Below are 14,430 nucleotides of genomic sequence, written 5' to 3'. Positions count from 1 at the left end.
GACTAACAAAGGCAAGAGGCTTCTGGCTTGGGACAGGCGCAATAATGCGGCGGGGTTAAACATGTCAATGAGATTTCAACCCTACCCCTATACCTCTAGCCAGTGTAGAAAACCCAACGCACAACATTACGCTCAGTAAAACTCAGTTTACAAGAAGTCAGAGTCCGATGTCAGAATATGAAACAAAAGAAAATAAACAAAATAACAATAATACATAAATAACAGCAAACTACTAGCAGCACTGACATGCCAGCTCCAGACCTCAATTAAACTGATTGAAATATTATGTCTTAATCGTGTGAATATCAGGCACAATCACGTCTATTAGGGGTTTAGTATCATACCATCATGAAAGATATGAGACGAACATAACCCATGTCATGTCAAACACTGGTTTTAGAATAAGTTTGTTTAATTAATTCAGATGCAAATACCCTAAAGGTGAATCAATATTATAGCCACAATATGCTATCTTAAATGACCTGACAACAGTATCGTAACTATACCCCTTCTAAATAAGTCTGTTTAAAGGTTTTGTTAGATTATGAGGTGAATACTGACATTTTTGTGCTTTATAAAGTATATTACAATAAAAGATTGGTGTGAAATACCTGAATGTATAAGATGTCTGCATGTTGATTTATATTTACGTATAATTCCCATATACCGATAACAAAATTTAGTAAATGTATTGACTAGTTTGTGATATCGAAAACCCTGGTATAATAATTTTTTCAGTAATACATATATTTCTCTCACCAAAATGTAATACGTTGTGAAAGAAAATAAGGACAAAGATATCAGAGGGACAGTCAGACTCATACATCAAAAATAAACTGACAACGCCATGGCTAAAAATGAAAGAGACAAACAGGCAAATAATAGTACGCATGACACACCATAGAAAACTAAAGAATAAGCAACACGAACCCCACCAAAAACTAAGGTGCTCCGTAAGGGTAAGCAGATCCACATGTGGCACCCACGTGAGAATCATACAAATTGAGATGTATAAACACAATAAGATGGTGACAAGGAAACGTCATCATCTAAAAATGGATAATAAACGATAGGAAATGAAAAATTATCTCTTTTGTCATATTTTTTTGAAAAAAGCTTCCCGGTAATGATATAGATATCAAGATCGAGGAAAGAGCAGTGGTCATTGTTAGTATTAGCTTTATTTAAAGTACGTTAAACCGGATTATTTCTTTAGTATACACACTAAAGTTGTCATTATTAAGACAAAATATCATCCAAATATCTAAAAGTGTTGTTATTTTTTTTTATAAAATGTTGGTTCAATGGGTCTTTTCTGATTTTAGTCATAAATTGTAACGCATAACAATACAAAAATAGGTCCGCAAGAAGTGGTGCACAGTTAGACTCCATTAAAATTCCAATAACTTGACTTTATACGGAATATCAAAAGCGGAAAAATAATGTTATCATTGACAAGTACAGGTTTCAAATTTATTATGCTAGACGTGCGTTTCGTTCACACGAGAAAAACCAATGACGCGCAGATGAAAAAAGTGCGAAATCCAAAACAAGTACAAAGTTGAAGAGCATTAAGCACCAAAAGTTCCAAAAAGTTGTACCTAATACGGCTAGGATGTTCTGCCTGGGATATTTATTATTTAGAATAATTCATATTTTTACAAACAGTATTTTTTTTATTATATAAAATGACTACTATGAAAGATATATATGACACAATCGAAGTGGTGAACAACTACAGAATAAAAACGGATACATTACATAAAACAAACTTAACAAGCACACGAAAATTCATAGCCGAGTTAGCCAAAACCATCAACGCACAAAGCGACGTCACATTTGAATTTCTAAAAAATATTTTCAAAATAAAAATGTAAAACTAATACAGAAAGCTAGCTAATGTATTCTCATTTGTTTGTTGCTCACCATCACACTATTCCTATGCTTAATGAAGTGTTGTTAAAATGCAATTGTATTCTGAAAATTTGCACGCAAAATCATAAATAAGTCTTATTGATATTCATGACCGTGTTCATTTCTTCAAGCGAAAGTGTAATCTGAATGGACTGAACAGATTTGCGGTTAGTCCCTTATTCTCAAAAATGTGACCTATCTATGTAATATTTCTGAGAGCAATGCCAATATTGCATTTATCGAAAATAGTTATCAAAGGTACCAGGATTATAATTTAGTACGTCAGACGAGCGTTTCGTCTTCATAAGAATCATCGTAGACGCTCATATCAAAATAGTTATAAACCAAACAAATACAAAGTTGAAGAGCATTGAGGATCCAAAATTCCAAAAAGTTGTGCCAAATACGGCTAAGATAATATATGCCTGAGATAAGAAAGTCCTTAGTTTTTCGAAAAATTCAAAGTTTTGTAAGCAGGAAATTTATAAAAATTCCACATAATTGATTTTCATGTCAACACCAAAGTGCTGACTACTGGGCCAGTGATACGTTAAAGTCTATTGTAACAAATCATAACTGTTGCAATTCAAGTTAATATTTTAAGCGACATACTTGAAGTTTAAATGAAAATACCAACGCATTTTAAAAATTCTACTTGATAAAACTGTCAAAATCAATATAAAGACAGTCAGGATTCTACTTTGTCAAAATTATCTCCCCATTACGCAAGTGAAGTTTTGCAACCGTAAAAATGGAAGTCATAAAGGTTTTCATATTACTTCAAAATGTAATAAATATCTTAACCTTCGCTTTTAGAATACCACCAGTATACTCCAATATATAAAGGACAACATTGAGGATATTATTTTAGCCATGAAATGTTCAGAAAGAAAAACACTCCGAGAATGTCTTTGTTTGAAATCCCTCATTATTCAATAGTGGTTCTAATCTCCTTTGGTGGTAATCCAAAAGATGAAGACCAGGATCTTCCATCCTTATATTGTATTCCTAAGCTTCACAAGAATCCTTATAAGGAAAGGTATATTGCAGGTTCTTCCAAGTGTTCCACTAAACCCCTCTATTAAGTTCTGACTGCCATACTCACTGAAGTCAAAGAAGGACTTCAGAAATATTCCAAAACGACATATTCAAGAAGTGATGTTAATCTAATGTGGATACTGGGAAATTCAAAAGAGTTGTTGGTGATTTTTAAATCTCAATCATTAAAACACTGTACCAACATTAAAACCTTTGATTTTTCAACTCTTTATACCACTATTCCACATACTAAACTTAGAGCTCGACTAAAAGAACTTAGCAGCTTATTTTTCTTTTAAAAAAAAAAGGCCACTAGGCGTGTTAAATATCGAGTTTTGGGCAGGAATTCAGCTTACTTTGTGAAAAATCATACAGAGTCAAGGAAAAAATACACCGAAGATGATATCACTGCCATGCTTGACTTTTTAATTGAAAACGGATTTGTTGAATTTGGAGGTTTAGTCTTCCAACAGACTATTGTAATCCCAATGGGTACCAGTTGAGCTCCTCTACTTGCAAATTTGTTTTTGTATTCCTATGAAGCAGAATTTATCCAACGGCTTGTACAGAAAGGAGAAAAGAAATTAGCCCAGTCTTTTAATCTCACCTTTCGGTATATTGATGATGTACTGTCTTTTGATAATAATAGATTCAGTGATCTTTTACAAGTCAGGAATATGACAGTTCTTGTCTATTCGTTTTTTATGCGTTTTGTTATTTGATTTTGCCATGTGATTATGGACTTTCCGTATTGATTTTCCTCTGAGTTCAGTATTTTTGTGATTTTACTTTTTACATTTAATATATCCAAGTGAACTTGAAATTAAAGATACTACCAACACAGATAAATCTGCTTCATATTTAGACCTTTTTCTCGAATTTACTACTGATGGTTGGTTGAATACTAACATTTATGAAAAACGCGATAATTTTCCTATAGTCAACTTTCCATTTCTGTGTTGCAACATCCCAGAGGCACCAACATATGCAATATATGTGTCTCAATTGATACGTTACTCTAGAGCTAGCTCAAAGTACGTTGATTTTGTTGAACGAGTAATACTGCTTTCTTAAGAGTTGCTAAGACAGGGCTATGAATCAATCAAATTAAGGTCGTTACTCAAGAAATTTTACGGTCGCCATCATGAGCTGATTGGCCATTGTTAAAAAAGTGTGTCAGAAATCATATCTGATATATTTTCACCGTCATAATAACCTTTCATCATCACCGAACTGAACAAAGAAATAACTAAACGGGTGCCGTATATGTTGCAGGAAATGCTTAACCTTCCGGAGCACCTGATTTCACTCCCGGTTTTCAGTGGAGTTCGTGTTGTATCTTATTTATTACTTATAACTGTTGATGTAAATGTCTCTTAGTTTTGTGAGTCTTTGTTTACTCCTTGGTTTTGATTGTTATTGTCTTCGAAATGGACACAAACAATCTTTTAGTTGAAGAATCACTCAGTATTAAAACAATCACAAATGATAAGGTTGGTAGGAGATCAGTTTACACCATCGATTTGTACAAAACAGCATTCTCTGTAGAAGAAAATGGAAGAGAGATCACGGAATTCATTAAGAAGACCTACAAGAAATTGTAAGTACATTAGGGACTTATCATTTTTTATCTGGGAGTGGGGCTGGTCAAAATACAGGGGGGATCAAGTTTTTTTCTGTATGTGGAAAAGGGGGATTCAATTATTTTTATAAATTCAAAGAGGGGGATCAAGTTTTTATACACATGCAAATAAGTATTATACATACTTCAAGGGACAAAATGTATAAAAGAACATTACAAAGTCAAGTCAAAATATATTTTTAACACCATTTTATTTTTATAAAACTATTAAGGTCAGACCTCACAAGACTTTGGTGATTTAGGAAAAGAGGGACGAAAGATACCAAAGGGACAGTCAAACTCATAAATCTAAAACAAACTGACAACGCCATGGCTAAAAATGAAAAAGACAAACAGAAAAACAATAGTACACGTGACACAACATAGAAAACTAAAGAATAAACAACACGAACCCCACCAAAAACTAGGGGTGATCTCAGGTGCTCTGGAAGGGTAAGCAGATCCTGCTCAACATGCGGCACCCGTTGTGTTGCTTATGTGATTACAATTCCGGTAAATAGTCTAATTCGGTAGGTCAAATTCATGAAAGGGAAGGGGATTGTAGTAACGACGTAAGGAACATATCCGATAACATTTGTGAAACGGTTATTCCATAACGGTCAACCAACTCGTGATGGCGTCCGTAAAATTTACGAAGGGATGATTTCAACTTCACCATTTGGAACTCTTGGTTTAATAGCTTCCTTGTGAGCAGTAACCCTCTATCAAGAAAATCATGATAGGAAATGCAAGCACGGGAATATCGTATCAATTGGGAGATATATACCCCGTATACAGGTGCTGCTGGAATGTTGCTACTTAGAAATGGAAAGTTCACAATTGGAAAGCTGAAATCATCTCTTTTGTCGTAAAGTTTTGTCTTCAACCGACCCTCATTGTAAATTTCTAGATGTAAGTCAAGATATGAAGCCGACTTAAATGTATCTGTAGTATCCTTTATCTCCAATTCGATGGGATAGATACGATCCACATAGTCACCAAATTTTGAATTGTTAAGTGAAAGAACGTCATCTATATAGCGGAAAGTAGAGTTAAAGGATATTTCTAACTTCTTATCTTTCTTCCTGAGAAATTCCTGCATGAAGTCAGCCTCATAATAATAAAGAAACAAGTCAGCAAGTAGAGGGGCACAGTTTGTTCCCATTGGGATGCCGAAAGTCTGTTGAAAAACACGTCCTCTGAACGTAACAAATATGTTGTCAATCAAGAAATCAAGCATCTTGATAATATCGGTTTCAGAGAATTTTTTGTTTGAATCAGAGTGATTCTTTACAAAGTAGGATGTATCCCTCCCTAAGACGAGATACTTGTATCTACGTTGGCCATTCTTTTTTATGAAGGAAAGTAATACCAACTCTTTTAATTTTTCTTTTAGTTTGGAATGTGGAATACTTGTGTAAAGAGTAGAAAAGTCATATGTTTTAATACTGTTACAAGATGAAAGAGAGTTAGATTGTATGTACTCTAAAAGATCTTTGGAATTTTTAAGTATCCACATCTGATTCACGCCACCTCTAGAATAGGCAGTTTCACAATAACTTTGAAGCCCGTGTTTGATTGCTGATAAAGTAGATGTTAATAATTTAGAAAGAGGTTTCGTGGAGCACTTGGAAGACCCAGCAATATATCGTTGTTTGCAAGGACACTTGTGTAGTTTAGGTATCCAATACAGTGATGGAAGATCCAGTTCTTCATCTTTGGTTGAAATATCAAAGGAACAAAGAACAGACCTATGATTATCCATGAATTTGATGGTATGTCGGCTATCCGGAACCAATTACAAAACAGAGGAATTTCAGAGAAAACTTCCAATATTATCATGGCATCGTGGAGATCAGGAACTCAGAAACAATATAAAACATATATCAAGAAATGGTTTATTTTCTGTCTTGAACGGAAAGAGGATAAATTTCACACGTCTGTACAACTTGTGCTAGAATTTCTGACTAATTTGTTTGAATGTGGATTGAGTTATTCCGCTTTGAATAGTGCTAGGTCAGCACTATCTGCGTTTGGTTTTACTTTCGATAATGTGCCAAATAATTCAGTCGTTATACATGTATTTCACTCACTTTGATAACTAAATTAACAAGCCTTACTGCCTAGCTTTATTTAAATCAGCTTATTAGTTTGATAGAAATGAAGTATAAATCAAAAGGAAATCTACAGCGATTTGTGCAAAATTTTGTCCAAACATACAAAGATTTACGTCACATTATAAAAAAACATAGTGTACAGCAATAAATTCTCCAATAAATAATTTTTATCTAATCTGCATTTGAATATTGTTCACATTGTTAATGATTCTGAGATGAAAAACACCACGATGTATCCTTTTGTTTTTATAACAAGATCCCTTTGGGTCCATTTTTACCTCTAACTCCCTCAAAATTTGTAGGCTAATAGATCAAAATTTCAAGGTTACTATCACACATTTGTGATTGAAATGTGACAATAAATGAGTAATTGAATTGTTCAAGCTGAAAGCATGAACTATCCATATAAAGCTCAAGTTTAAGCAGCGTTCATATCATAGATTCCTCTTAATAAATAATGTGTTGTTACTGTTTCAAAAAGTTATTTTTTTAGTTACTTAGGATCAAGTTTTCTTTAAAGTGTTTTTGATGTTAAAATTTTCGTACGAAAATTGAAGGGGGGATCAAATTTTCAAAATGTGTTTACTGGGGGGATCAAATAAAAATAGTGAAATATTATAACAGTGAAACAGAAACAGATGCGGGAAACGTGGTTTAATTAATTTGTTCTTCATGCTCTTCAGATGCTATGCTTAAGGGCATACGATATAGTTTTGAACCTGTATTTACAAGTTGATGAAAATTTGCATATAGGCTATTTTTTACCTGATTAAATCAAATATGTAACAAAAAAAATGCTACTTTTTTAATAAAATGAGTTCGAAATTTTGTATATTTGCTCAAAATTCAGATTTGTGGCCGTATTTTCTTTTTCGAATGAAAAACGTAACTTTTTTTGTTTTAAAAGATAAACACAAATTGTTTTTTGTTAAATAATTTGTCATTTCTGTATTTTATAAGTATCCTAAAATATTATGCCTTTTCTATTCAGAAATAACTCATATTTATCAAATGGATGAATTGAGAAAAAAACGTTATTTTTTACTGTATATTTTTCAAAATTAAAAAAATTCACAATTTACGGTTTTATAAAATTTGGTCCACATAATCTTCCTGCAAAATGATACAAATATAAATAGGGGTCCATGCACTCGTTTTCAAATGAAATCAGTTTGAATGATAAAAATTGGTCGAAAATTGCATCTTTCCCCGATATGTCACTGTTTGACGTCGCGAAAATAGCATTATTTTGACGTTAGCAACGTCATTACCTCCCCTGTAATTGTATCGTATGCCCTTTAAAATCAGTTCAGATCAACAGAAAACTTGAAAAATCTCAAAAATCTTATTCTCAATGTGGTATCTCCAGTGATGAGCGACAAGACCATACTGTCAACAACTAGCAAATATAGGAGCTCTTAGAAATAACTCTTCTCTAATATTGCAGTTTCAAAAAAAAACCCATTCTTATGCAATTAGTTTGTAACGATAATTTTCATTGGACGTTGAGAAATATTTTGAGGGGTTAGATTCCACGTTCTACCAGTCCGTAACTAAGAAAGCCACCATTTTGAATTCTGGGATATGTAATTTCTCAAAAAATAAACAAGATATTCACATTTTGAGCCTCAAAATCTTCTTTTAGTCTATATTGAAACCATTTTGAAGCGTAGGAAAAGTAAAAATATGTTTAGTATTCATGTTTGACATCCAGAGTAAACACATGACGTCACATTGTTTAGATGCTAAAGACAATGCAACAGTTTCGCGGACTTTTCATCTATGCCATTTTTAAGCCAAAATATTTATTAAATGACATTTATTGTTTACTGTGGGATAAAACCTGCGAACACGAAAAAGTATGGCTGAAATGGAAAGGATGTGGTACCAAAAAGAAACGTGTGCGAGAACAATTTCTTACATCGAGAAATGCGTTCGATAAACTTTTGAGGAAAGAAAAACGAAGTTATCAATTGCGACAACAACAAGAGTTACTGAATCTTTCGACAGAGAACAACACAAGAGACTTTTGGAAGAAAATTGGTAAATTAGGAATAGCGAATGACAGGCGTTCTTCAATACCAATGGAAATATTAACATCAGAAGGTAATGTGTGTAAAGATATTAAAACAGTATATGACACATGGAAATGCAAGTATGAACATTTATTCAATGTAACTGATAGTAAGTACGACGAAGACTTTCTATGTACTGTCCAACATCAACTAGAAAATGAAATAATAAATCTTTCAGGAAAGGATTCAGAAATCTTAAATAATGATATTCCGTATGATGACGTTGAGAAGGCTGTTTATCGAGCAAAACTTAATAAAGCCGGCGGGCTCGACCAAATATGTGCCGAATTTCTTCGTAACAACTCGTGTGTGAATATTCTATTCAAGATCATAAAGTTTGCATTTGACAATGGAGTTGTGCCTGCGACATGGAACAACATACTCATTAATCCAATATTAAAACCAGACAAAGATTATCGTGATCATTTAGGTTATCGAGGGATAGCTCTGATGTCAATTCCCTGTAAGATATATGCAGATATTCTTAACACACGTTTATCATCCTGGTTAGAAGAAAATAACATCTTAGCCGATGAACAAAACGGCTTTAGAAAAGATCGTGGTTGCATTGAACATTTATACTCTCTAACAAGTATTATAACTAATAGAAAAATCGAAAGACTATCAACGTTTGCTTGTTTCATCGATGCCAAAAAAGCCTTTGATTCTGTAAATAGAGAGATGATGTGGTTTAAACTGATGTCAATAGGCATAAATGGAAAGTTTCTAAAAGGACTACAGTCGCTATATGTAGATGTTCGCTATGCTGTTAAAGTAAACGGCCATATGACCTATATGTTTGGTTTGTCTATCCTGTTATACGCTGACGACATTGTTTTACTAGCACCAGATGAAGAATCCCTTCAAATTATGTTAAATGTAGTCAGCAACTGGTGTTCAAAATGGAGATTAAGTTTAAATTTTGAAAAGACAAAAATAATACATTTTCGTTGTCCCGCATCCCCTCGATCGAACTTTAACTTTCTTTTTGGAGACACAACTATTGATTATTGCAGTAAATACCGATATTTAGGATTGTGGCTTGATGAACATCTAAATTGGAAATTTACAGTGAGGGAAATAAGAAAGTCGGCCAGTAGAGCTCTCTCCGCACTTTATACAAAGTTCATTTCATGTGGCGGAATGGACTATGACATATTTACAAAACTATATGAAAGCCTTGTACAGCCTGTTTTATTATATGGAGCGAGTATTTGGGGCATATCAGAACACAAACAATTAGAAACTGTCCAAAACAAAGCATGCCGATACTACCTAGGTGCTTTTAATAACTCTTCAAACCTAGCTATACGTGGAGACATGGGATGGACTACGGTAAAAACTAAACAAAATATCGAAGTTTTGAGACTGTATTTTAAAGTTACAAATTTAGATGGAAATAGGCTAGTTAAAAAGATACATGAATCAAGTAAATCAAAACAGCGCTCGTGGAATTCCCGTGTATTGAAATTTATTGAAAAAAGTGACTTAAGTTCTTTGATAAACGCTCAAAATATGACAATCCGACAAAAAGTTAATATTGTAAAGGACAAGTTAAACACTATGGATGCTGAAAATTGGCTACGCGATGTGCATAACGATCGAAACTGTGAAAATGGAAATAAACTTAGGACGTTTAGACAGTATAAAAGTAATCTTCAGCCAAGCAGTTTTGTGAAATCCGTCAAGTTTAGAGACTATCGTAGAACTTTATCAAACTTTCGTTGTGGTTCATTACCACTCGCCATTGAAACAGGACGTTACACCAAGCCAGTTACACATTTAAATGAAAGAATTTGTCAGTTTTGTGATGGAAATACGATTGAAACTGAACAACATTTTTTAATGAACTGTAATTTTTATTCGGACTTGAGAGAGGAACTTTTAAATTCACCCTTTTTATCAAACTATGTTTTTATAATCTTGAGTGTAGACGAGAAATTTAATTATATTATGAGCTGTGATGAAATTCAATTTTTGTTAGCTAAAACATTGCATTTGATGTTTAAGAGGAGAAAGATAAATTTATAACTTTTAAAGAACTTAAAATTTTTAATTATTATTTATTTGCATATTATTAAAGATTTTTAAATCAATTCTACCCTTTTCGTACTTTTTAGTTAAAAATTGTTAATTTACGAAGTAATTGTTTTGTATTTTTAAATTTTACTTTTGAAAAATGTATTAAATTATGTATGCATTTAATGTGCATGAGGTAAAAGTGTCTCATATGTCTTTTAAGGCAGGAATCTAATGTATGTTTATGCTGTTTTTATCTGATGTATAATATATTATGTATAATGTTAGATTGTGACACTGTAATAAACTAATTACTTACTTACTTACTTACTTTATTTTAATATGTGGCATTAGAATGGAGATAACTGTATTGTATTTTAATATTGGCGTTCGTAAAACTTGATTTTACTGTCGCAAATATCCGTTTACCTATCTCCGCTCCGCGTCGCTAGGTAAACTCAATTTGCGACAGTAAAATCTACGTTTTACGAAGGCCAAGCTTAAAATACAATACAGTTATCTCCTAATTCTAATGCAATTAGTTTGTAACGATAATTTTCATTGGACGTTGAGAAATATTTTGAGGGGTTAGATTCCACGTTCTACCAGTTTTGAAGCGTAGGAAAAGTAAAAATATGTTTAATATTCATGTTTGACATCCAGAGTAAACACATGACGTCACATTGTTTAGATGCTAAAGACAATGCAACAGTTTCGCGGACTTTGGTTGTGCCAAGCTCGAATACATATACTTGAACCTATTCTTGAAAAAAAAACACATAACATATCAGCACCGCTTGTAGCTTTAAACATAAATAGAGATATAAATAGAGAGCGAACGCGTGCAATTAGATTTGGTTAGGTCTAATTACTGTTTAATTTCATATTATTGTTTAAACAAGATGCTCTCAAGAGCCTGAATCGCTCACCTTAATTTTTTTGGTTAAATCTCTCATCAATGATTATTTTGGCTTTTCAATTTATTTAAATGTTCTTTGAATCATCCTTTTTTCTTCAAAAGCAAAGAAAAACAAACTATTTTCTCCCATGTTCTATTTTAGCCATAGGAGCTATGTTTCTTGACATACAAGGAAATAAAATATAAATTTATACTAGATACTCTGAAACTCATTTAGCCTAAGTTTGGCTGAAATTGATACAGCAGTTTCAAAGGAGAAGATTTTTTAAAGTAAGTCAACATGATGAACAAATTGTGAAAAAAAGTCTTTAAAGTGCAATAACTCCTTAAGGGGTCAATTGACAATTTTGGTCAAATTGACTTATATGTAGATCATACTTTGCTTAACTTTTTTGCTATTAACAGTTTATCTGTATCCATAATAATATTCAAGATAATAACCAAAAACTGCAAAATTTCTTTAAAATCATCAATTCAGGGGCTTTGTACCTGAAAAACCAGTTACCCAATTCGGGTCCTACTAAAATGCGCCCGGGAGCGCCCGGGTGAAGAAAAAGCGCCCGGGGAAAATAAAAAGCGCCCGGAGAAGAAAATATAGCGCCCGGGAAACAGAAAAAGCGCCCGGGAAAAATATTTAGATATTTTATTCGCATGAGACAACTTTGTTAAGTGATGGACATTGATTTTTTTTTTAATTTTAGACAAGTAATTTGCAAATTCAGATAATAGACAATTGTAATAAAGCACAAAAACAAGTATGAATATTTCAATTTTAACAATATTATATGAATACTATTTCGAAAGACTGATAATAATATTAATGGATCACAGTTTATGCGGCAGATTTATAACATGTAAGACATCAAAAGACATGTTTCAACATGCAGTTTCGAAAATAATAGACCTCAAGCACCGATTATTTTTAATAACCGGCAATCATGATTCTTCTTTATACTCTTATTTATATTTATTTACTTACTTATATACAATTTTGAAATGTAAAATGTAAAAGTACAACAACACTTTAGATGTAGCATCGTACATATCCCCATTTTTATTACTTAGGACAAAACAAGCAATGATTAGATATTTTTTAAGGAAAAAAAATATTGTTATGAAATATTATAGGGTTATTGCATGAATATTGGGGAATATTGTCCCGAGTAGAATTTTATATTGCACGAGCTTGTGAGTGCAATATATGTTCTACGAGGGACAATATTCCCCAATATTCATGCAATAACCCTTTTATTGTATAGCAATATAATATTTGAAAGTTAAAATTGGTATAAACTGACGTTTTGTCGTTGATGACGTCATGAATTTTGAAGATTTATTGCACTAGTGCAATAATAGAATTTATTGCACGCTAACTTTTGGTTACTTTCTGTGGGAAATATTATATTGCTATACAATAATATTATTTTCTTCTCACGGGCGCTTTTTCTGTTCCCCGGGCGCTATATTTTCTTCTCCGGGCGCTTTTTCTTTTCCCCGGGCGCTTTTTCTTCACCCGGGCGCTCCCGGGCGCATTTTAGTAGGACCGCCCAATTCGGCTGAAAATTTCAGGACAGGTAGACCATGACCTATTAAATACTGTAACGTCTTGTTTTGCTCTAAATGCTGGAGTTTTTGAGATATAAGTCAAAAACTGCATTTTACCGTGTTCTATTTTTAGCCATGACGGCCGGGTACCACGATTTCCCGAGAAATACGAGAAAAACTTAATATCCCGAAAACAAGATTATATGTCCCGAGAACAAGATTTTTAATGGTGTTATATGTGTTTTTTTGCTTAAATTCGTGTTACAGCATACAATGATTAACGTTTATGGCGTTCATAATTAATAATAGTACACGCAATCTTCAGAAAATCGATTTTTATGTCGTGTTACTTATATGCAAATTCCTTGTTGAAAACAATATGGCGGACATTCTTTTTGATCCTCTATCATTTGTTCCCTAAATATGAGTACCTTTCTGTATAATAAACATAAACATATATACTGAAATATAACATATCAGTACATAGTCTTCAGAAATATATACAATAGAAACCAGTAGTTTTGTTTTCTTATAATTTTGAATGTTGTCTACCTTTAGAATGTCCGCCATATTGTGTTCAACAACGATTTTACATACAAGACATACATTTCGAATTTTTTACCTGAAATTGCATTTTTAATGAATAAAAACGAGAAATAACTCTTATTGTTATTCTTTATTATTGTAAAAAGTAGTAAAAACACAATAAAAACACCTATAACACAATTAATGTTTTTTGACGAAATAGAAAATAAAACACAAACTTTATTTTATACACCCTACTGATCATTCAGTTGAAGTTTGGTTGAATTTGGTTGAGTAGTTTTGTATTTGTATTTGTATTTATATTTGTATTTAGTCGAAATAGTATACAAATAAGGACAAAGCTAACAGATAAACTATAATGGGCTTTTGTTATGATCGGTTTACCTCTTGGCAATACTCAAATCCTTATCAAGAAAAAACTCTGTTTATTTTCATACCGTCGAACATATCAATTTTATTAGTGGTGATAGAGAACTTTTATCCTTGTTTCATATATTCCTGGTGTACGTAAACACTTGTAAACACTGGGCGGAGATTCAGAATAGTAAATGTTTTACAGGTTTTATTATTCCCGGGTTTCAAGGGGTGTGCCTTGATTGGCAGAAGATATTAACAGAAACAGAAGCTGTCTTTATA

This window comes from Mytilus trossulus, chromosome 14 (assembly GCF_036588685.1).
Source record: "Mytilus trossulus isolate FHL-02 chromosome 14, PNRI_Mtr1.1.1.hap1, whole genome shotgun sequence".
NCBI classification, from domain to species: Eukaryota; Metazoa; Mollusca; class Bivalvia; order Mytilida; family Mytilidae; genus Mytilus; species Mytilus trossulus.
This window is presented reverse-complemented; position numbering follows the sequence as displayed.